The sequence below is a fragment of the Anser brachyrhynchus genome (genome assembly GCF_964034855.1).
Source record: "Anser brachyrhynchus genome assembly, chromosome: 3".
Taxonomy (NCBI): Eukaryota; Metazoa; Chordata; class Aves; order Anseriformes; family Anatidae; genus Anser; species Anser brachyrhynchus.
In genome coordinates this window covers 60575124-60600174 of record NC_137696.1, presented here as the reverse complement: position 1 = coordinate 60600174, position 25051 = coordinate 60575124, and the positions used below count along the sequence as shown (strand labels likewise).

Here is a 25051-nt window from a genome sequence, read left to right as displayed (position 1 = left end):
AACTCTTTGCAGCAGACATTAAAAAAAATGTACTCCAGGAAAAGGGTAATATAGTATGTATAGTAGGACCATGTAGCATCAAACAAAGAATTACCAACTGCTCATTTTCCTCCATCATCAATTGAATTTCTGTTTTGGCAGATATTGCCTACTTAATGTAGTGGTAGATATTGATGTGTGGGTGTTGTCCAATGCTAAGAGAAAAAACTGAATTCCGTTCTACGTGTTAAAAGCTAACTTCTAAATGAGACCATGCTGCTTTCCTTAAATTAACACAAGGGGTTTGCTTGCCCTCCCACTCTTATTCATGGCTTCTCTCAACTTCTCCTTCCTTTCACCTCCTCTGCATCATTGCTCCAAGTCACTCAGTCCCATGCTTCTGACCTGATGTCAACATAAATCTTTGTCAGGTTCTTTTGTGAGCCAAGTTAGCTTACTAAAATGTAAGAAAACTGTACCATTTTGTTGATGTCTGTCTGACAAATCACACATGCTCTTGGAAAAGTCTCCAGAGCACCGATGTTAGCATAAGGCAGGAGAAACAGAAGTACATACAAAAACTAGGAGACAGAAGCTGGGATGGAGAAAGAAGACCTTAATTTCAGCAGCTTCAGTAAGCTTTTCATTCAGACTGCTGCCTTTTTTGAAATATTCATCTCTTTCAATTTACAGATGGCAACAGAGTGCCTATATAGATAGATCAAAGACAAATCCAGACTCTGGACTAGAACAGCAGAAATGCCTTATAATCTAGCTTTCTAATGACAAGTTACCAGTTCAAAGAAAGCAGCCAAAGATGCGCATGCAGACCACAGCACATAGAAACAGTGGAAGATGTGAGGATGGGCAAAACATGAGGGTACAGCAAGAACCTTGAAGGCTGCCCCCTGACAAAGGACGACAAATGGGACAGCGGGAATTATCAGAGTGAAATAGTTTCACTGCTGTAGGGTTGTAGGCTTGTCTCTTTTTAATTGGTTTCCACCAGGGTTTGGATCAGGTCCAGTGGTTTTCAGGCAGGACCACAGTGATGAAGCTGGGCCGAAATTAAGCCAGTCAGTCCGTTTGTGGGCTGAGGTCTGGATCGAGGGGCTCCATGGCCGGGCAGTGGCACGGTCATGGTTGAGCCAGAGACTCTGCAACAGCTCAGCAGGGACTAAAGGCCCCAGGCTGAGCTTAAGTAGACCTCCTGAGCCCATAGGGGTAGAAGAGAGACCCCAGGTGATGCTGCTCAGGACCATTATGGCCTGTTGGTGCACTCAGGGCCATGACAAGAACCCAAGAACCCAGCTGTAGAGAAACACTTCGTATGAGATGGCTGGATGATGTTACACATCACGTTTTGCACCTGTGCTGTGAAGGCTGCATTTGTGCTGACAGACTAGCTAACAGGTGTTGGGAGGTCCATCTTTCTTCTCTCCTCTTTCCCTCTCTGTCCTCCCAGTTTATTCTGTGTAACAAGAACTGCACATTTCTATAGGAAAAATCATGTTTGTATGGACAGTGTTGTTCACGGTCAAGATGGTAAGAAGTAAAATCAAACGCAGACATAAGGGGATTGTCAAAATAATTTACTACAGAAAATACCAAAACAGTCTTAAAATATTAAAGACATAGAACTGCCTCATCTAAAGCAGAGTTAATTTTGTTGTATCTCTGCGCTGTAACTTCTGAAAGTGAGGAAAAACATGAACGTTTTTGTAAATCTAAGATTTATCAAAACATTTCATGGCACCAGTTCTTCAGTCAGTATTTTTTGGGATGCCCATGTTTTCACCCCCAACCCAGAAATTCCAGCATCCTACAACTACCTTTCTGAGAGGACCTTATTTTAAAGTTAAGGTGAAGAAACTCTTCAGAAACATCTGACAAGAAAAAATTACAGTGGGAAACAACTTGCTGTGTGTTAACCAGCTTATGGTTGATTCCTCATAAATATGCTCTTGGCACACAGAAAACAGGATGTAATTTGAGTACAAATTAGTCCAACTAATGTTACACGAAGTGCCTAACAAGATTAGCTAGAGAAGTTCTGCATTAGTTTCCTCCATCTGCCTGATACTGTTATATAGCCTTTAAAATTCCTATTTGAATTTTTGAAAGATTAAGGAAGACACAGACTATATTCAATGGGATTTGAAATGTGCTTAGAAATTTGATTTATTTCATTCTTCTTTGTGTTTTGAACTATTTGGAATATCACAGAATCACAGACTGTTTGAAGTTGGAAGGGACCCCTGGAGGCCATCTGGTCAGACCCCTGCTCAGAGCAGGCAGGGCCACCTAGAGCAGGTTGCCCATGATCATGTCCAAGCAGCTTTTGAAGATCTCCAAGGAGGGTGACTCCACAACTTCTCTGGGCAATCTATCATACACTTTTTCACTTCCGAATGGTCAATAAAATTCAAAAACTTGCTTGATAAAATAACACAACAAATATCACTCCTCTAATACTTGCATCATTCCAAAGCCAGGAAATTTGGAATCAGCATTCCAAACATGTAAGGACTATGGAAAAAACAATAGCTAACGAAAGAGAGAATGACAGCAGGAAAGGAAGGAATAGAGAGAATTTTATCTCCTGTAAAATCCAAAAAATATTATACCCTAATCATAAATACAGTTTTATTGAACAGTTTCAGACAAGAAGCATTTAACCTTGCTTGAATGCTTTACAAGTTATTCTATACTTTAAGATAACGGACATACCTTATTTTTTCTGTATTTGTTATATTGCTTGGGGGCAACTCCACTTAATTTTAATTCTAATTAACAATCATTTTTAAGTGGGCATACATACAGAGTAACAGTAGTTATATGGTGCATACAAGCATCCTAGACTCTACAAGCACTTAGAAATTACTTTAAAAAAAGATCAATATGATGAAATCGTACAGATTACAGAACAGCATGATCTTTAAGCCTAATAAATTAGATACTTTAGAAGTTCTCTCAAAACTAGTGAAAAATAAAGTTAGCTTAATGCTATCCTGAACAGCAAAACCTCAACAACCAGTCTTGAAAGTTCATGTGAAAACCTGACACAGTTTGGTCTTTAATACTGATGTCAAAACACCTGAGCAATTTCCAAAGGTAAAAGACTGACAGGGACCTCCCTCTCCCTTGCTCAAACCAGCAAGTGTTCAATGGAACTGTTGGCCCCACTGATTCCATTTAGAGCATTAACACTGAAAACAGATTTACACTGGCTGAATTTTGATGGAGAAGTTTAGGTGAAACTAAGCAAGCACTGTAGATTACGACATTGTATAAGATAAACCACAAGCTCCCTCTACAAGTAAAGGTCTTAGCAATCTATCGTAGCAGATATGCAACAATCAAAGTAATACCCTTGTGTGATCTCCCAATTTTCATTGCTACATGAATCAACTCTAATGAACCACTGTCAAACTTCAAAGCTGGGACAGAAAATGCATAATGCAAAAAGAGGCTTCTACAAAACAGATGTGGTTACTGAAGCTCCTACAAGGGCAATTAAATTTTATTTTATCTAGAGAAGGAGCTTTGTTTGTACTAAATTTTAAGATACTGACTGCATCAGCTGTTGGACAGAAATTTCAAAGCAAGGTAGTAAGAAAATGGGAAATATCTAACTAACTACATCAAGAGCCTGAGTCTTACCAGCTTCTTTATGGAAAGCCAATGCACATATGACATATCCCTGAAAGACAAACTTAGAAAAAGCAAGTCTTCCAACCACACAGCAAACAGAGGCTTTCTTTTTTTCAATTTCTGCTCACTGACTAATTACTTGAAAAGCTAGAAATGTATTTGTACTTTAATTCTGTTTTTGCATGCTGCAAAAGGTCTGGTTTCCATAGTAAAAGACTACCAATTAATAAATTCTATTAGGTGCACAAGATCTCAATTTGTTTTAAACAGCTCATGTAGAACACTTGTTTTTCCTGTTATGCTTCATATCACTTCCTTATTATTTCTTAATATTTCCTGTTACGTGATTTTCTAATTAAACCATCAGTTTAATCCTAAGTACTTATGAACACAAATGAAAACTGGGCCAAAACAAAGGCCAAAACGTCTTGTATGATAACCACAATTTCCTGAACAACAAACTTCCAGGTGATTTTCCACTGGATTCTCTGGATATCAAAACCTATGCAAGTAAATTGCTCCCAGACAGTGGGCACTGAACTTTCAACAAGTAACATTTTGTGTTCGCCCTGCTAAATGACCAAATGTAAAGCCTAACTCTTGCTAAAATGCAAAGGCCTGCCAGTGCAATCCCTACCCAGGGCCACACTCTGCTGTCACTTCCCTTGTATGGGGAGTGAACTGGCCAGCAATGGGTATTCTGGACAGAGGAATTGCTCTCAGTCCCTTCCCCTTCCTAAAAAACCCACATTTGTTTCCTGCTATTTTTCAACGTCACAGCACAATGAAATGAGTGCCAGTCATCCAGGAAGGATGGATGAGTTGAATTGCCATTTTCAGAGGCATTCATCCACTACCTGAGTGAGCTTAGCTATAAAATGAAATCCTAGATACAGTCATAAGGGCCTAAGGATACCATATCCAGTGTCCTACAAGGATTTTATTTTCTTATTCTCTTGTTTTTCCCCCTGCACTTCTGCATAATTGCCAGTCTTTTGCATAAAACACACAAAATAAAGTTTTAATACTTTTCCCCTGTATTTTAGATTAAAGATAACTATTCAATGGAACGCACTAAAACAGAAGCCTTTGCATTTCATTGAAAAACATAGCTAAGCTTCAGACACAGCACTTCCTGGGGCTCCTTTACTTATCAAAAAATAAAAGAAAGAGAGAGAACTGAAGATCCTGCCCACACTACATATCAGAAGTGTACAACACATTGTTATAAATAAAGCAACTAGGAGCACAAGACAAGAAGCACAACAACAACAACAAAAAAAGATTTTAAACCTCATGTTTCCCAAAAGAAGCAGGGTTAAGCAGCAACAATTCAGTGAACTGGTCATCCTTCCGACAGTCTTAGGCATGTCTGCATTAACCTCACAGGCTTGGGTTTCACTAAGTGCTGACAGAGTTTTACCTGAAATGGCATCCTCTTTTTCTGCACTGCATCACCAGGACTCTCAGCACTGCCTCACAGCATCACCACAACTCTCTTATCCCAGCCTAAGCACTCACTTGACAAGCAGACCGGCATCCTACAGGCTACTTCAGATTTAAAAAACAAAACCCAAAACCTAACTGGCACGCATCATGCCAAAGCAGTGCCAGCTCTCTATATCTAAATCCATATCTAAAATGAGTCAGTTTAAAAATAAATTGCAAGACCAGTTTGAGGCAAATTTTTCTTTCATGGAAAAAATAATGCACCCAAAGCTTCACCTACACATAAAGCTCTACCACTACAAATATTTTGGTTAGCAAGATGTAATTTAAGCAACTAGTAATAGCCTTTTATTATTTTGCATTACAACTGAGGTTTGTATGCAAGTCACACGAGTCCAAGCGTTAAAACTTTAAGAAATACTATACCCTGCAAGATTGCTTCTAAATCACCAGAGTTAGCAACGTCATAGCATTTCATTACCTCCAGGGATGTGAGGAGAAAAGGAATATTGCTCTGAGTACAGAAATATTTTTATCTGATTTTTTTTCATTTTTTTTTAAAGGATGAGATAAAATGCTCTGTAGAGACTTTTATGTTAAATATTCAGTTACAAAACCTAAATAAGCATGTTCACATTTAAAATCAGTAGCTTTAGCACATCATGCTTTTCTGTGTAGTTCCAAAAATACACCAAGAACAGGCCCTTTCTTCTTGACAAAGACCACTGACCGAAATTTTTCATTACATATTCCCTTCCTGGACATTTGTATAATTCACCAAATGTTACTTCCACCATAAAAAAAATCTGATTTATATAACTCATTTAAATAAGGGAAACATTTTCTAGCGTATTTTCTCTTAAGCCAACTAAATCAAGAAATAAATAAAATGGAAAAATACACTTAAAGTTATAACAGGTGTTATTTTAAAATTATAAACAGAATGAAAATCATTCATACTAATGGTTAAAAGTTGAGAGTATCACAGAAGATTCTGTAACAAGCTCAACAGGAAAAAAAAACAACACATTTAAGAGAATGACATTCATTCATTAGGAACCACAGGTACCTTACAGCTAGCTGCTGCACAGTAACTAAATATTTTGACTGCCAATGCATATAACGAGACTGGAATGGAAGATGGACAATAAAGAAATGCCCAGCTTTTACACTGTTTCTCAAAAACATTACATTTAATTTAAATACTTGACCAAGGGTGCATTTTATTTCCTATGGAATTTTTGCTTTCTAGTATTTCATTAAAATTTTCCTAATTGAGTTGTTATTGCAATTTTGTTCAGTAGTTACGACCAAACCTAAATTTTAATGTAAACTGAACCACAGCATCACAGGTAGCAGAGAATAACAAACTGCCACCCTTCCTCAGAGGTGTAATTTACTTCTTCAATTTAATGTCTGCTTATTTTTGTCAGACTGCCAAAAAATGTGTCACAAGAAGGTGAAGCAAGCAATGAAGGTCTTTATTATATCCATTGTAACCGTAAATTTCAACCTTTTTCTTTCGGCGTTTTAATTACGTAACCTGTTACTGCCTATACAACACAACCCCAAGGCCCGCTGAAAGACGATTTCTTCAGCCACTGTTTATACTGAAATGTTAGTAGATGATTTTGCAAGTGGAATAATGTGATCGCTATCCCTAAGGCTAGCCAGCCTTGAAAAACCAGAGCAAAGCTCAGTTACTCCATTGTTCCCAGAACACTCTCCAGGGAATTGCGACACAAGACTTGCTCTCTGGCTCGCCGTTGTCCAGCGCGCTCCGCTGTCCGCCCAGCTTCAGATGCTGCTGTGTAAACAGTTTCTCCCAGACACACTCAACCATGCAGACACCTCTGCAGCTCTTGGGCTGCACTTCGGCACATTCATAACGACGGGAAAGCAGTTTGATAGAAACGGAGATCTTCTGACTACATAAAACTGAGTCTTCCAAGTGCTGGCCTCACGAGCCCCATCTTCTGCCCGTGGTTTGTCTTTAGCCAGGTTTGCCTTCCTTTCTCCAGCCTCTCCCAAGCTCACAGCAACAGACCCTACACAGGACGAAGTTGCACTGTTTGGTAATTTTCTGCAGTTGTTTTCTTCTAGCCTGTGCTCTGATTAAGTCTATTCTCCATGGAAATGTTTGCCTTTGGGGTCTGCAAAACAAAACACTACATTCAAAGAGACGACCTACCTCTAAGAATAAGAAGTGTGCTCGTTATTTCAATAAAAATATTAATAATCATTAATAACTAATGATCAATAATGAATCAAACATAATTGATACTAAAATTACTATTTTGTCAATTTAATTTGTTTAATGCAACTTGAGATAGTTGGCCTGAATGAAGTGGCAACGCCCTGCGTGTTCCTCCTTCCACCCTGTGCCCTCCCAAACGTGACTCAAAGTTCAGGTGAGGTCTGGAGCTGCCCCTTGTTTTTCAATAGCTTTCCTGGGTAAAGGTACAACGTAATGGGGATTTGGAGCATATTCTGTCTGCACGTTCAGAAAGGAGAGACCTTGGTGCATAGTGCTCCTGGTTATAGGGAATATCAGTATAAGAAGGAAAGCTTCATGCAGACAAAAGCTGACGGCATGTATACACTCTTCAAAGAAGAATACATTAGATTTCACACCTGACAAGATTCTTGGAGTCTGTATGTCAAATACTATGAAAGTCAGGGTGTTTTTTTTTTTTGTTTGTTTTGTTTTTAAGGAACACTTGGAACTCTAAAAAAAAATATTTAAATCTTAGGACAACTTCATATTTACTTCCAAATATTACTTACTACAATTTAGGAAACTTTCGTTTTTATTGTTTTCATTTATAAGAATCTGCATAGTAGTTATTCACGGTTTTGAAAGCAAAATCCATACAAAAAATCTTACTTGAGGTCACCAATACAAAAGCAAAACAATTTTGTAAAAACACAGTGCATGTAAAGTGCAAAAATGACAGTATTTTAGTGTGTATAAGCATCATGCAAATGCTCACAATGAGCATGTGATAAAGCAAATTGTATGAAAGACACATACAACAGGGCAGCAGCAGAAGTGATTTCTGTTTCTAAATAAAAAGATCAGGAGCACAACACACTATTTATTCTCAAGTATAGAAAACCCTTTTTCCTCCCAAAGCACAGGTAAATATCCTGCTTTGCAACTGAAGTATAGCATTCTTCCAATACTCACTCTGCTTTGTCTGCAGAGGAAAATAAAAGAACAGAAATAGAAGAACAAGGACGAATGGACTGTCATGCAAGCAACCTTAAATCAAAACACAGCTGTAAATCTAATTTTAGGCCTATTGAACTTGACATTACAAGCTTAAATAATATTATGTGCACTTATTCCTCCAAGAGCAATTATTCTGCCCTCTTATACTTGAAAACAAAACTTCCTTTTTCACATCGATTAAACAATAATGTTACCTACTGTCTCATTATCCTGAAAAGTATCAAACCCTCAAAGCATTCACAGGTATGAAGCACACACAAAATAATTCATCGTATCACTGAACACATTCACAAATCAAAACCCAGAAGCAACGCCAGGAAACTGGACTACTCATTTGATGAGCTGAGTACTGAACTTGTGCTTGTTTTTTTTTTTTTTTTTATAAAGCTCTTCTTAAAGTAATAAAACAAATTATTCTCACTATTGGACCACTTCCATGCTTTTCTCCTATTTGACACTGTCAAGTACATTTCCTTTCTCTCTATAGAAAGAAAGCTTCTTACTAGCAGACAGAAGCTTCTAACAAGATTTTGCTGAAAGGATGAAAAAATGACTGAAGACTACACAGCTTACAGACAGCAGAAATGATCCTAAACCACACACTATAATCTAGAGAGAAATTCACATTTCAAATGTATGCTAATTAAAATTCTAAACATTGCATTTTGCCCTGGATTGCAAAACAACATCGCTATCATCTATGTCCCAAATACATACTAACCATCTATTAACTTGTTTAAAACATGCAGAAAACGGGAGATGGAGGGGGGATTGAAGTAAATATGCAAGAGCAGAGTGCAGTTTTCTATTCAGAAAATCTAGAAATCTCAGAGTGCCGAAGGCCAAGCTGTTGGTATAACTGCATCCATTCCCAACAAAAAAATTAATGTAGCCATCTCAGAACTAAAATTAAACGATCACAGAATGGTTTGTGTTCATAGCCATTAATTCATGTGAGGCCCGTTATTGGTGTCCAGATCCAGACAAACACCAAGATAAGACCTCTGTGCATTTTTTTTTTCAATCTGTTAGAACAGCAAATAGCCATTAAAATGAAATAAATATTCCGTATCTGCTAAGCTTGAGTTCCAGGCTTGTGTTTTGGGCTCATGTACTGCACAGACGGGTACAATGAGCTCACTGTGAACATCCCCAGGTCAGCACAAATCTCGCTCTTTGCAGTCAACAGACTATGTTGTTTCTCCACAGCAGTAATAATTATTCACAACATCTTTATTTGGATCAGTAACCTACAAAATGTAAACACTTATTCTGCAAGCCTGTTCTAAACCGGGATATGGTCCCAGTTTCAAAAAGCACCATCTAGGTATGTGATTACTACTGACTGCAACGGGACCTAGATGCCAACACAAGTCTAATCTTTGAGGGAGTTTCATTAATCCATCCTCTATGAATCCCCTTCTCTTCCTTTTCTGGCAACACACGTACACACATGATCATATTAATTGGAATAAAATCGTGTCCACAACTGGATGTTCCAAAACTTAGCACCTAGCTAGATATTAAGACCAACAAAATGGAATGCCCTCTGAGACGGAGCTCCGTAAACTGAATGACCTGCGTTCCTGCTGTGCATAAAGAATGATCACCACAAAATTTTCATGGTAATTACAGCTACATTAAAAACTGCAATGAAACCATAAATGAAACAATCCTTAAAATAGAAGAGTCAAAAATGACCAAAAAATTGTTTTTATTTTTTTTTTTTTAAGAAAGCTGAAGAACAGCAAATACTTTTATATAGATTCTTTTATTGGTTTAAATGCTACTTCTTCACCAAAACACTCTCTCTAAAGCAAAGGACTTATGCTCTTTCTTTCATTTTTCCTTATCGTTCTGGAAAAGCTGGGCACATTGCTCTTGTTAAACACTTCCCACCTACCACTGAAGATAAAAGAAGTTAAACCTTAAAACTATAATAAAATAAAATTCATAATTCTGAAGGATTATTTCTATTTCACTTAAGACTAAAGTAAAAAATAAAAATAAAAATCTCCATTCTAAGCAAAGCCAACAAGCGTAAGTGAAGCGTAAACCGAGGCTCTGGAAGCATGGCTGGCCAAAGGTGATCTGCTGCAGTCAAACTGGTACAAGAAAAAGCCTAGATTAGGGAAGCAAATTTTAAAAACTATTGAAAATGTATGGCTTAAACACTAGTTGTTGGTACACTTCCTGTGAATGTCCTGCATTGCAATCATCTCTATTTTGTATACGACATACTACTCATGCTAAAATTAGCTAAGACTATATATTCTTTCAAAAAAACAAAGCAGCATTCCTTGTTTTTTGATCTATTCTGCGCTCAGATGCTTGTAGCTTAGCCAACCCTCTACAGCTGCCTCGACACCATGCCAGTGAGTCCACTTCCTCAGCCTTTCTGTGCTTAGGAAAGAATCTCCGGAGACCCCAAGAGTATTGCGCAAACAATGCCACGTCCTCTAACAGTTCCTAAATGCAACATCCATCTTTGCTTCTTTTGTCTCTCTTGAAGGGCGGAGAAGGTAGGCTTTGGACTTCGTTTTTGGTTGATGAAATATTTTGTTTTCTCTCAAAAGGGTGACGGATTAACCTAAGAGAAGCCCATTCAAGAGAAGTCAGCAGCAGTTCGGCGGATAGGACAGGACCAGGAGTCAAAAGTTCTCTTCCTGGATCAGCCAGGAATCTGTTGTGTGACCTTGAGCAAAGCCAACTCACCTAATATCCCTTTGGTTTTCTGGAGCATACACCTATCCAGGACACAAGCAAGACAGGATAAGTATGTGCCAAATTCTGTATGACTATAAAAATACACACATGCACCAGTTATTTATTTTCAGTATTGGTTTTTTTTTTTTTTGCCGTTTTGTTTTTGTTTTTGCTGCCAATGAATCCTGATCATGGTCTTGGACTCTACTGTACAAAAACACTATCCAAGCAACAAGCAGATCAGCTGGAATCTCTAGGCAATACTGAATTACAAATAATTGTTAACAGGATACACAGCTTGGCTTATACAATACAATAGGAACAAAAAAGGAGGAGGACTTAAAATAGTAACTCCATATGTTACTGTGCTGATTATTAGTTGTCTCAGGAAAAACCTTCTGTGGTTAAAAAAAATAAATGAGAAAATACATGGAACCAGAAGCATTTCAGCCTCTCATAAAGAGACAGAGTGTTTGTCCTTTATAAATTTAAATCGTATTTTCTAAAATGATACTGAATCAGGCTTAGACAAGAACTTAACTGGTTTGCAAAAACATTCACTTAATAGGAACCTGATGTTGACAGATACGTTAGCAATAGTTTCTTTCCAAATATAGCCAGTGCATGTCCATCAAATATTTTAGACAATAGTTCTGCGGAAATTACTTTAAAGTTCTGGGGGGAAAAGTTTGTTGAGATACTGTAATTCTCTCTTTTTTTTTTTTCCTGTGAAATGAGTGATCTTGAGAAACATGCATGCTCCAAGAAAGTATCGTAATAAAAAAGCCCTAAACTTTCTGGATTACAATATCTGAGCCTGGAAACAATCAAATATTAAGTATTTGCCACTGCAAAGAGTAACGGTAGTCTCTACAGACCAAAGTGATTTCCTTCCCCGGCACGCTGACAGTGACTAACTCTGTTGACAATGCCAGCTTAAGCTCCTCTTCCTCTCACCCAGCCCAGCCATTTCCACCCCTGCCTTGTGCTGACACAATGTTTTTGCAGCTACACGGTGAACTAGGAAACAGTCCCGACTGACACCCTCCCCAGGAAAAAAGGAAGAGCAGGAAGTGTGCTAGGGCAACAAGTTAAATGGTTGTTGAAAACTTTTTGGTTTTCATTGTTTTAATTTTGCCTCTCGTATTTTAGATTGTCATAAATAGTTGATCAACAGCCTTCAAAGATCTGAAATCATCTTCAGGTAAATTGTAAACATACCCATAGCAGAGAAAAACAGCAAAATACTCATTGGTAAAATCAGGTATCTCCATTTGATTGAAACATGCCATAGGACTGAGTACAGCCTGACAGTGTACTAAGTACTGTGCAGTAACATTATAAGGTACAGCCGTAATCCCTGAAGCATTCTACATAAGCACTGGACCTGCAAGAATCAAACAATTTAACAAAAATCTTTAAAGGGAAGCGGCAGATACTAATAAAGGCTATTCAATTATTTACAAAGCAGTACTTGCTGCGTGCCATAATTTAGATGATTAAAGAAACAACTCACACCCTTACATCCCAGTCTTTTCCACAAACTGGACTTCACTGTCTGTGGAGCGAAGAGACAATCCCCACTGCTAGGGTTCAAGAGTCCCAAGCGTTGTCCTTCAACCCCCCCCCGCCCCCGTGCTCATCAGCCTTTAAAAAGAGTGCCTTGTTCGTGTTGAAATGAATCCTTCAGAAGGTAACAACAGTACAGCTGTCTGGGGAAGCATCCTGATAATCAGTTCTCACAAATAAAAAATGAAATTTTTTTTTTCATAGTTAGCCTGCAAGCCTACCTCGGCACCCGACAAATATTCAGCGCTCCAGCTGTGCAGTCTCCAACCAGGGGACCATTCCCTCTGCTCAGCAGGGAAACAACTACAGAGATGACTGCACCTGAGAGGCTCTTTATATGTGAGGATGTCATAAAACTCCACAATTTTAATGATCCCAATCTGGCAGGAAAGAACAATATCCAAGTGTTATAGACCTATAATGAAGAGAGAAAAATCTTTTCTTTTTTTTTGAAGGTGTTTTCAATACAGCACTGAAAGCTTCATTTTTGTTCCTTTCAGCACTGTTTCTTTCTCCAACAAAAGCAAATTTTGAGCGACAGAAAAGTACATTTCCCTCTCTGCCCTGCAGCTCACTCCGTGACTGTGCAATCAATGACAAAGTCTTAAATGGGAAAGAGAAAGAGAAAAAACGACATTGCAGTGAATGATGAATGCCATACAAAAATATATGTCCTTGTATAGCCTCGAGCTTCAAAACAAGGGAAGTAAGATCCCTGAACAAATGCAAACATTCAAGAGACAGACAATCCTTTGTTACCAAAATTCGCTTTTCTTTAAGTATCCCTGGCAACTACCTGCATACCACTGCTACTGTTTTATTAAGTGACATATTAAGTTAATTAGGTCAGCACAATGAACATGACCAGCAAGTACTGTCCTGTTGATAAAGTGTACAAAAATATGCTACACATAAAAACAAATTCAGATTATGAATTTTATATGTTATGCAGTTATATGCTTATGTTATCAGATGAGCTTTGTAAATTATTTCAACTTCTATTACAATTTTTCTGGCACCTGTTTTTTGCTTAGTCTGACAATGGAGAATGGAAACACTATCAATTGCACTTTGGGCTTTAACCAGGTCTCATCTGCACTCCTCAGTTGCATCATCTTAATTAAAGGCGGGATTTTAAGCAAGTTGAAGCAGCTTTATACCCTATAGGCAAATCACCAATCCACTCCAAGCTAATTTATGTGCAATTCAGTAGACCAAAGCAAAAATGCCTACAACAGCCATTATGTAGAAAGTATGGAAACTTCCCCCTGTGTGTACAAGCTGAAACTTAAACGAACTTTCCACGTGAAGTCAGTATCGTGGCAGGTTTGGGGATTCTACGAGTCCCAAAGGGTTTTTTTGTTTTCACACCCAAGGCAAGTCAGGAACACAACAGAGGGCTGAGGAATTCTCCACCTACAAGGAGAGCACAGGAAGAGGTCCTGATATCAGTGGGAGCTGATGCTATGTAGTCATAGCAGTGGTTCATGATGAAACTGAACCTGAACCCACTCTTTCAGGAGAGGTTAGAGAGCAATGATAGACATTTACACTTGAATGTAAGAACCCAGGAAAACACAATACGAAAAGTTAGAAATACTGGTTCAGGATACTAAATTCACCACACTAAAGAAACTACAGAAAAAGATACTAGGATGTCAATGTCAAAGCTGAAGGGTGTATGGTATCCAGGAAAGTCAGACACTGAAGTGACTAGGAATGTGTTTCCAACTAAAAATAAGGATTCCTCGCATAAAGCGCAATTAGCTTTGGTCAGAATCACTTAGGGAAATGATTGTTTAAAAAGGTTACTTACAGTACTGCTAATGGTTCACTGTAATTGGGCTGGGAGATGAATAGAGGTTAAAAGAAAAAAAATCTCATTTTCACAAATAGACCAAAAAACAACTAGTATCAACAGTAGCATTCCTGATAGACAAAGGCTTCTTCAATGAAAAAGCACTGCTCTAACAAAGAAGCAATGTTAATTACAATATGGTTTTAGATTGCAGGAAGGACTTTACAGAGGAACAGGTCATGGAAAATAAATTGGTATTAAAGTGAGTCATTTTTTTTAACCACTGAAATTAAATGCAAAGATAACACACACAGTGATTTGAGGCCGTGCCATGCTCTACTGTGGGGCTGATAATCCAGAAAATTGAAAAAGCAGTGTATTAAAGCAGAAACTACACAGGAAGATTTCATAACAAAACGATGAAATTAGTTGTATGTTATCATATGACTAGCAAGTAGCAAATATTTGGATTTATGAAAACAATTCTGACAAACCTAGAACTCTAAATTTTCCCTAAATACCATTAAAAAGCTTTGGAATGTATTTTGAAATAAGTAACTACAGAAATAGAAAGTAAACAGAGATAGACTACAAGGTGGTTCAATATCTGCCTTTGATGAGATTGAAAAAATATCTAGACAAAGCAGATGCAATCCCACCTAGTCTATCTAGGCTTTAGTAAAAAAGTGTATGACATAATCCTACCTGAAGGAGAATGAAGACTGTACAACAGTGGTAAGCAGGGTAAGAAACTTGGTAGAGAGAGAATGATGATGATACCATAAGATGAATTACCAGGACTGAACAAGGATACTCACAGAGCTCTTCAAGTGTCAGGAGCAGTTTTACTGACACAATAAAATTGGTGCACGCATGCGAGATGTTTTTAATGCACAGAGCACTCCAGAGGACTGGATATTAAACACAGGGAAATTAATCACTACAGCACAAGGACTGGGGCAATTCTCACAGAAAGCAACAGAAGGAATTCCTGCCATGCTGCGGTGACCCATGTACCAGGCGTGACAGGAAGAGTGACAGAGGGAACAGGGAGCCTCTGGGCCACCGACGAGGATGTGGCCGTGAAGGCACCAAATGTGATGACAGACAAGAGAAGGGAAATGACACAAAAAGTTATGCAGAGCAGTGGTGACACTGGAATACTGTATTTCGGTGTGTTCCGTCTGTGTTTGTTTTCAGGTGTGTGTTTGCCCCTCTAACTGCTTACATTCCTGAGCACTCAGGCTGGCATAACACCACGGTCATATGCTACTCTGGAAAGAGTGCTGGTATTGTCATTCACTACTTGAAAGAAAAGAGACCTGCTATTCACATATTTTTTTACATATTTTACATTGCTGAGAGTTCATGAAGTGCAACCACAGATACAGAGATATAAAAGTGCAGATGGTGTATTTGAGGAAGCAGGAAGGAGGAATACATCACTTGTTTCAAATAACTCAAACAGCAAACACGGGGCTTTCCTTCCTTCGCTGAGATAGACAAGCCATTCAGCTGACTTCTAACAAAAGAAACTACTCATCTTAGAGAGAACCTCTCATTTAAGAACTTTACAGCATTTAGGATAAACAGACACCAACCAAACCACTGAAGTAACTCAGTTTTATTATTCCTACGCAGAACACAAAGACAGGCCTATAAACCATAAACTCTAGAAATCGAAAATGCAAGGCTACAAACCAAGAGGCTCTTGTTTTATTTCTATCTACAAGACTTTAAATATTCAAATGCTTACTGGTGGATACAGAACAAGGACTTAAACAGAGCTGAAATAAAGACTGCCAAATACTCATAATGGCACTAGCCACTGTGTAATACACCCGAAATAGAAATGGGACAACAGAAGTCCCATCTCACACCATTATTCTTTCTGCATTTACTCCTCAGCTGAGGTGAACCAATGATAATTAAGTCAATGTGTAAAATCAGTTATACTCCAGTGACAAACATTAACTTGGATTTCTTCACTATTAGAACTACCGAAGAAATTCCTACTCCTTGTCCTATCCAGATCTACGTTCACACTGTCTAAATCCAAACCATACCCCGTTTTGCAAGGACCTACACAGTATCCCAAAACTTCATGCTGCTCAGACTTGCCAAAAATCTCTACTTCACCTAAATCATAAGAGACGCTCACATCATGAGAACGATTCATTAAAATTAAAAGACAATATCAGGAGCTTACCTATTAGAGGAGTCTAGGAGAAATTTCTGAAGAGCACCATCCATTATTTTTACTTACACAATCACATTTTAACTGTAGTTGCTTTTGCAATTTCAATTTTCCATGCACAAGTCATCAAAACACCAGTGTAAAGTACTGACTGTGTATCTGACAGCCTGCTTCAATGACTTTGTGTCAAATTAGTACACTTTTTAAAAGCAGATTACTGATCCTAGATTACTGCTGCACTAAGGAACCCTAATTTATTAAAAGGACTGTTATGAAGAAAAGTTGATTTAAATAGACACAGAAATCAGCATCACCAGAAACAGCTGTTTACATCCAATTTTATGCAGAAGAAAAAATACAGAAAGATAAAAATATTTTCTCAGAGTACTAAGTGATTACATATACACAATAATATGCAAGTGATGCATATACATAATATAAAACAAGCCACTGACTACAGAAAATTATGTATTCTGTAAAGTACCCCAAAAACTGACAACTAAAAAGTCAGTATTTCTGACTTATAGTAAATAAAGTGAGTTAGGGAAAGGTACAAGTTGATTACAGTTATTTAGATAAACATTTTGTGATAAGAGATGAAAGTATGTTATTGGCAACTGTTTGAAAACCTGGAAAAAACTACTATTAAATAGCAGTATTTTTAATAATGATTAAGGTGTATAAAAATTGTAAAAAGTTGCCTCTAAGAAACATTCAGGGATAATGGCAAAGCTGCACATTTACATACCTTTTGCATAACCAAAGGAACTATTCTCATCTAAATTGTTTAATTTACAGGAAACGAATACTAACCCCTAGATTAACAGGGCCACCCTACAGACAGACCAGGGCAGGCAGGAGGTGTGGGCAAGCACAAACTGTGTGAAGTTTGACAAGAACACATGCAAGGTCCTGCACCTGGGACAACATAACCCAAGAGCCCAGTCCAGGCTAGGATCTGTGTGGCCAGGGGGCAGCCTCGCTGAAAGGGACCCGGGGTCCCAGAGAACAACAAGCTGCACACAATTCATCAGTGTGCTGCTGGAGCAATGAAGGCAAGTCTTACGGGATCCTGGGCTGCATCCGCAGGGACATTACTAGCAGAGGTAGAGGCGATCATCCCACCCCACTCAGCGCTTGTCAGGCCACACATGGAATACTGTGCCCATTTCTAGGCTCCACAATTCAAAAAAATTACAAGACACAGGGTCCAAAAGTGGCCCACAAAGATGACCAAAGGGCTGCAGAAACTGCCCTGTGGGGAAAGACTGAAGGAGTTTGGTCTTTTTTACCCTGGAGAATAAAAGGCTCAGGAGGGACCTCAGCACAGTATTCCAGTACTTAAAGGATGGCTACAAAGAGGAGAGAGGCTGTCTCTTCATAAGGAGCAAGACGTACAAGCTGCACTGGGAAAGGTTTCATCCTGATACAAGAATTTATTTATATATATATATATATATATATATATATTTCTTGCTGGGAAAGCAGCATAACAGGCTGAAAGCAATCCAGGAGACTCCTGGAGTGAGTGGGTTGAGGACAGCTTCCAGGGCCGGGAATTGACAAACCAACCAGAGAAGTGTTACTGGACCTGGTGCTCACAAATGCAGACGAACTCATGAAAGAAGCTGAGATTGAAGGCTGTCTGGGCTGCAGCAACCATGCCCCGGTTGAGTTCATGACCTCAAGGAACATGGGCCCGGCAAAGACCAAAGACAGGGCCCTGAACTTCTGAAAAGCGCACTTCCAGCTACTTTAAGAGTTAGTGGATGAGATCCCTTGGGACCGTGTCCTTACAAACACAGGAACAGATCAGAGCTGGCAGCTCTTTAAGGACACTTAGAGTGCAAGAGCTCTCCATCTCCAGGTGTAAGAAATCAAGCAGGGAAGGAGGAAACCACGTGGCTGAGCAAGAACCTGCTGGGCAAACTGGGGTGGAAGAAGGAAACGCGTGGACAGTGGAAGCAGGGACACGCGGCCTGGAAAAGTACAGGGGTACATACTGTCTGTATGTGTAGGGATTCTCTGTCTTCACTGGCAGTGAAACTTCCCATGTCTCTCAGGGCCCTGGAACTAGGCAATCCTTAAGGTCCCTTCCAGCCCAAACCCTTCTGTGATACTCTCTCACTGAGCATGAGATTCATCCCTAGCAGACAACCAGCACACAACAAAAAACGCATTTTAAGCCTTTTTTCAAGTACTGTGTTTGCTTGATGCTGTCTCACTCTTAATCGAAGAAATCTAGCTGTAAGAGCAGCCACCATTTTAAAGCAATAAGCCATTAAGTAATCATTTCTCCTCGATATTTTATTTTGCTTCCTCAAAACCACTTTGAACTGTTATTTTTACTCCTGATATTGCTAGACACAGCTAAGACCTTAGAAGAACACGTTAATTATAAACAACACTTTCACTCTCAACGCATGGCATCACACTAAAACCAAAACAATCAGAAAAGCTGACAACCACACACTAGATACAATCAGTGTACACCAAATACAGCACAACATAATATGTTAAACTAAACATCCAATCTCGAGGAACTTCTCAGCTACAAGACCGGTCTTTTACTAAAGCTTCCAAAGTGATGGCCACGGTTACAGAAGTTTCAGCTCCTGCCAAGCATCTTCACTGATCTCCATAACAGGCTAGATGCCTTGACAAAATAGGGAATGAAAACACGCCTTTTGCACCAGGAATTATTCCGCTGTGCAAAGCATGAATTAAAATCACCTCTGAACTCTTCTGAAGTAGTTGTATGTGTAAATCTCAACCCCAAGGAATTCACTGAACTTCTTCGTGCATTCATGAGTCTCACAGAAAACATGCTTTTCAGGATCAAATATGCATACACAGATTTACGTGAATTTTACATTCTGTACAGAATTACTTATATGCATATATGCTTATGTACATGCAAGTGTACACACGTATGCACATATATTCTCACAGCCTCAAGAAAGTTTAAAAAGTATTTCCATGACAACTACATCTAACTGTGGAATAATCTGAATGTTAATTCGAAGTTTTATGTCTGAAAACCAGTGAAGACAGATTACACAAGCATTCGCTACTCCAGAAGAACTAGAGAAACTGGAGGAAGACAAAGAATCAAAAGTAGACATTTGGCACCGGCAGTTCCATTGTCAAGCATATTTTTACCAACAATATAAAGCTGACCTAACCCTCTACAAGAGGGAAGTTGACAAAAACGTACTAAAAATAATATATGAGAAATCGTTATCAAAAAACTTGCAGCTTCTGACCTTTATTAAGCTGTATGTCTGAGCATCAGTGGGAGTCCTTACTGATTGAGGGCTATGCATTCCTACATTCATACTATGGTGCTACTAAGAATAATCAGAAAGGACATTCTGAGTAAGAAAAATATATTTGTCCTGAGCATAGCAAAGCTGGAATTCTCTTCTCTTCCAGGCCATCTGATAGAGAATAGTCACTAGAAACATTTCTGAAACTGTTAGTTGACCAGAAATAACTATTCTAAAGTGCAATCGGTTTAAAAACAGCAAGTTTGCTGCAAAATGGAATTGATACAAGTTACAGGAAGTAAAACGGATAACATGGCTCCACAAGTACATAAATCATATTCTTCTTTGGTTATAAAAAGTCCATTAAAAAAGTTGTATCTTAACAAATTCTATCTTCAAAAAAAATTGTAATTGGATTATTAAAAAGGTCAAATGTAAAAAAAATCTCATTAGTGACTGTAAACGCATTTTTACTTTGGAATACAAGTGATATATTCCAGAACAAATATTTTCATTTCTTTCACTATCACAGCTTTTCAAAATACCAGCAGGTTGTAATTTTTTTTTGTGTGTGTGTGTCTAAAAATAAATGTACTGTGAATCATCAAGCCATTACACAGCACTTCCTGGGCTCTACTAATTCAGCCAAAGAATTGCCATTTTCATCCTTTCTAGAGCCACTTTCTGTAGAGTCCAGGCATTTCAAAGCATCAATTAAAGCTGCAATCTATGTAAACTTATCCAGCATTAACATATGGCTGTAAATTTACAACTCCTGTACAAAGCAATCCTCCAGATAAGGCTTTGCTAAATATGTGCCTATGTTTTACTACAAAGTGTCAAATATCAGAAATAATGCACTGTACAGGAAGAACAAAATTGCCAGGCTGCAGTCTGTATTATGAAAACAAGGGGAAAAATGGCACAGAGCATCACATAGATGATGAAATTGGATGCAGAAAAGGTTGCCAAAGCAGGGATAATAAAAAACATTAATGTGATACTGTGTGTTATTAGAAACAAACCAACCCCCCACATTGTAACCCATACAGGAAGATGAAATTTTTCTTTACTGTTATCTTTATTTTCCAATTGCTTCACTGAAAGCCCTTGGGATATTTTGGTGGAATGTCCTCTAACAGGTTTTAAATTTTAAATTAAAAATTTAACTCTTAAAACTACTGCCTTTTCTTAAAGCTTCATTTTTTTTTTTTTGCATACGCTATATAACAGCTTCCAGTCATGGACAAGAGAATATTTTTAAAACCTTGTTATATGCTGGTCTCCCTCCAGTGAAAACTGTAAGGAAAGACCTTAAGATGTTACTGAATTAACTCTGCTCTCTGCCTACCTTGTTACATCAGCCGTCAACGAGGTCTTACCCAAAAAGCTAATTAAAAAATCTGGCAGGAAGAGACCTATGCAATGCTGATCTGGAACTTGTTAAGAGGATTTATTTACTGCAGTGCTGCCTATTGGAGTTAAATCCTTCCCCAAAAGATGTATATTGACCTACAAATTATGTAGCAAAGGTTCCTTTATCTTGACACTGCAGACACATTACCCTATGGACTTGTATAAAACAGCCATAAAAAAGGAAGGGGGGAAAGATATAGGGAAATTGAAAGCAGCTTCTTTTCTGTACATTAAATCCCGTATGCAGACTTCAACTTGAAATCAGTTTGCTCCAATTATGCTATATCTTTTCCTATACTAAAAGGCCACATATTTTGCTTTTAAAGCAAAGAAAATTTCTGAAAAGAAATTTTTCTTTTAAAGAAAAGAAAATAAATTATTTCTGTTACTATTATTTTAGAAAGAATATTTTTATTTTTTTTTCTATCACCTGCATTAACACTGATCAAAGATTAGTTCAGCTGTTGAGGGAGTGAAAAAAGACTGGATAAAACAGGACTAATAATGATTCCTCATACTAATCTCTCTGAAAGTTGGATTTTTCAAGTGAAGTTTACAAATAAATGTATAATGAGTAGTTTGCATCTTGATATACTTAATCCAGGGAAAACAGGTTGCCCAGAGAGGCTGTGGAGTCTCCTTCTCTGGAGATATTCAAAACCCGCCTGGATGCCATCCTGTGCAATGTGCTCTGGGTGATCCTGCTCGGCAGTGGGGTTGGACCAGATGATCCCCAGAGGTCCCTTCCAACCTTAACCATTCTGTGAAAAAATCTCTGGAATCTACTTAATTTTCCTACCTTTGATCATAGAATAGTAATAGTTTAAGAGAAGAAACATGATAAAAGATAGCAGGAAAACAACTTTGACACAGACCGTGTGTTCAGAAGTGAGGACAATTGGGAGCCATGAGAAAACTGAACAGAGGAAGGAAATACTTGGAGCAACAAAAGCGAATTCTTTTATAATGTGTCTGCCTACTGAAAGGAAAAAAAATATTAATAAAAAGGCTACTGAATATCTAACTTTTATGATGTTTTAGATATGGAGAGCCTCGACAGAGAACACAGCAGGTTACAGCAGGATGCTGTATGCGAGATCTTCATTTCCATCTTTCCAACTAAAAATACTCCTGCTGGGAAAAACTTCTCACAACTTAATTAACAGCAAGTTTAATATAGAGTCTCTGAAGCACACTGGCGGTTTTCAGAGACAGCAGCAAAATCAAAATAAGGATATAAGCAGCAGAGGGCATGAATGCTGCTTGGCACGCACAGAATACACAAAATACAGGCGTACTGCCTCCCTCTCCTCCTGCCGGGTGGAAGGAAGGGGGACGTGACCGCACGGCTCGGCTGGGTGCAACCTCCACCGCTCAGAGCTGGCCCACCCAGCCGCAGGATGGTATCAGATGGACGACGGGTTCTTTCCTAAACATTCAAGTTACTTTTTGGATGCCGACGGAGTTATTTCTGGAATTATGAAAATTTTTACAAATCTCTTCCCATGACCTTCCTGACATTCAAACTCCGATGAATAGCTCCCACACTACACTGCTCATTCTGAGAAGGAAATTTCATGTTCCTTTTCCTTAGTGGCAGATAAGTTATGGATTGTCCGCAGCAATGATTTACCACAATGTACTAACACAGTGGCATATCAGCCATTTGTTCTTAATTCAAAAATGCCTGGCCCTTTTTTTTTCTGGCATGACCCTTTTCTTTCCAACCCAATAACAGACCTTGTCAAAATAAACTTTGAAAGCCTGCTCCGTACCATATCTCATTAATGTCATAGGTTCTGTAGGCTATTCCTGGAGTTATACAATTACAAACAAAAAACATTAAGTTGCAAAATCAAGCTCTCCAAAGTCAACAAATGACAAAGGCATTGCCAGAAACAACACGCAAAATGCCTGGGATCCTTAATTTGCCCTGTGTGTATACATTACGATTAAGTTTTTAATTATATGATCACATCCTATCTTCCCTACAAGACTGCTCCCTGACTCAGTTGAAAAATAAATTAAAAAAAAAACACAAACAAGAAACACCAAACAACAACAAAAATCCTCAATATATTTACCAAGCAACTACTCAATATTTTTTCTTCTGGCATTCAAAACGTAGCCCAAGACCTTACACGCTGAGCGCTATTCAGGCATTTCTATGAAGGTGGAATCCTCAGCTTCCTGGTGTGATATTCCACAACATTCATTGTTATATCAACTCAACATCTTGTAAAACACTGTCCTCAAAATACATCTATGAAATCTACAGAGCCCCTAGAAATCTACTCCAAGATTTGAGATGGGACAATTCAGCCACAACAAGGAAAAAAATACAGCATATTTTCCAGACCAGGTAGCTTTGCATAGCATTTTCACTATAGAAACATAGAATGGTTTGGGTTGGAAGGAACCTTAAAGATAAGCTAGTCCAACCCCCCTATAAAAGTTGCACTTTATGTTTAGTCAGCACAATATTACCATGAATTCAACTGCAGCTGAGACCACATAGCACTCACTTTTGCAAGTTTATGTTGCAGGTTCTTAAGCTGAAACAGAAGAAAAATATAAGTAGTGCCCACCTACAGAAATTCTGATTTTAAGCAATTCCTCATAAGAATGCTGGAAAAGGTAGGAATAAGTCCAGCTTTCAGCACTGCACTGAGCTGTACTCTGTAATTAAATTCTAAAGCCAAGTTGATGATATGGCTGGTAGTCTCAGGCTCCTCAAATACATACTTGGGCAAAAAAATGTAGGTCACCAAACTAAAAATAAGAGGATCACACAAGAAAGGCTGAAATTTTGTAACGGGTGGGGCGGGAACCAACACACAGAAAACTAGAGTTAGTTTTGGTTTAGAATACCAAAACCTACACCCTGAAAGCAACTTTGCACCTCAATGCAATCATATGCCAAACAGAAAAATACTCCATATTTGATAGCTTATTACTACCACGCAGAGCATATTTCAGCAACTCAAAAACGGACTGACAGGAGCACTCTCACTGCAAAGCAGTTAGGCATGCCAGCCAATGCAACGCTTTTTCCAGTACACATCCAGTGTGGGAAATGCCAAGTACTACGGTCACACACAGCTGACATGCAACAACCTAATGCAGATTAAAAAAAAAAATACTTTTGGAGAACATTGTGAAAAGCTAGAGAGGTTCTAGATGCTCTTGGGACAGCACATGTTAAAATACAAATACCAGGCAAAAGTTATTAACATCTGATAGCTAAGGTTTGTGTTAAACAGTAGCAGGACTGAATAACAGAAGCTCTATGCTGGGACTGGTTTCAGAGAGAAGGGCATTTAAGAGGAAGCTCTGAAAGAATCATGCTGTTATTATTTCATGAATCTCCATAATTTTATAAAAAGCTTGTACAAGGTGGAACTACAACAAAATCTTTTAACTTCCATCAGTTCGTGACTTTTGTACTATATCCACACAGCCCATGTAAATGCCAAAGGGAATAACAGAATTCCCAAGAACCAAAATACATTACATGGAATTAAAACTAAGAATAAGCAGCTGTTTTTAGTCATACACAGTTTTATTATAAAGACAGAGATGTAAAAACTGTTACTATCCCAAGATGATCCATTTTAAATCACTGTTATAATAAAGCAATACATTTAAATCTTTTGCTTGCTTGTTTCTAGAGGAGCTCAAGTAATCATCGGAATAAAACTAGCACAAGAAGTAGTGTCGTCTTCATCCCTTGATGTCTTTGAGTGGAGCATGGATATCTTTAGCTAAGCACAAAGTGT

General features: G+C 38.3%; 1 protein-coding gene and 1 long non-coding RNA gene across 6 annotated transcripts in view; both read right to left on the bottom strand.

Annotated features, from left to right (window-relative positions):
• ZDHHC14 (zDHHC palmitoyltransferase 14) overlaps positions 1 to 25051 on the bottom strand; it is a 108375-nt gene that overhangs the window by 55023 nt on the left and 28301 nt on the right. The gene's annotated exons all lie outside the window — the stretch shown is intronic.
• Positions 901 to 25051, bottom strand: part of LOC308192952 — a 51516-nt gene continuing 27365 nt past the window's right edge. For both annotated transcript variants that reach the window (XR_013949246.1, XR_013949247.1), the window contains exon 2: positions 901 to 25051. This exon is cut by the window's right edge. This is a non-coding gene — a long non-coding RNA (uncharacterized lncRNA).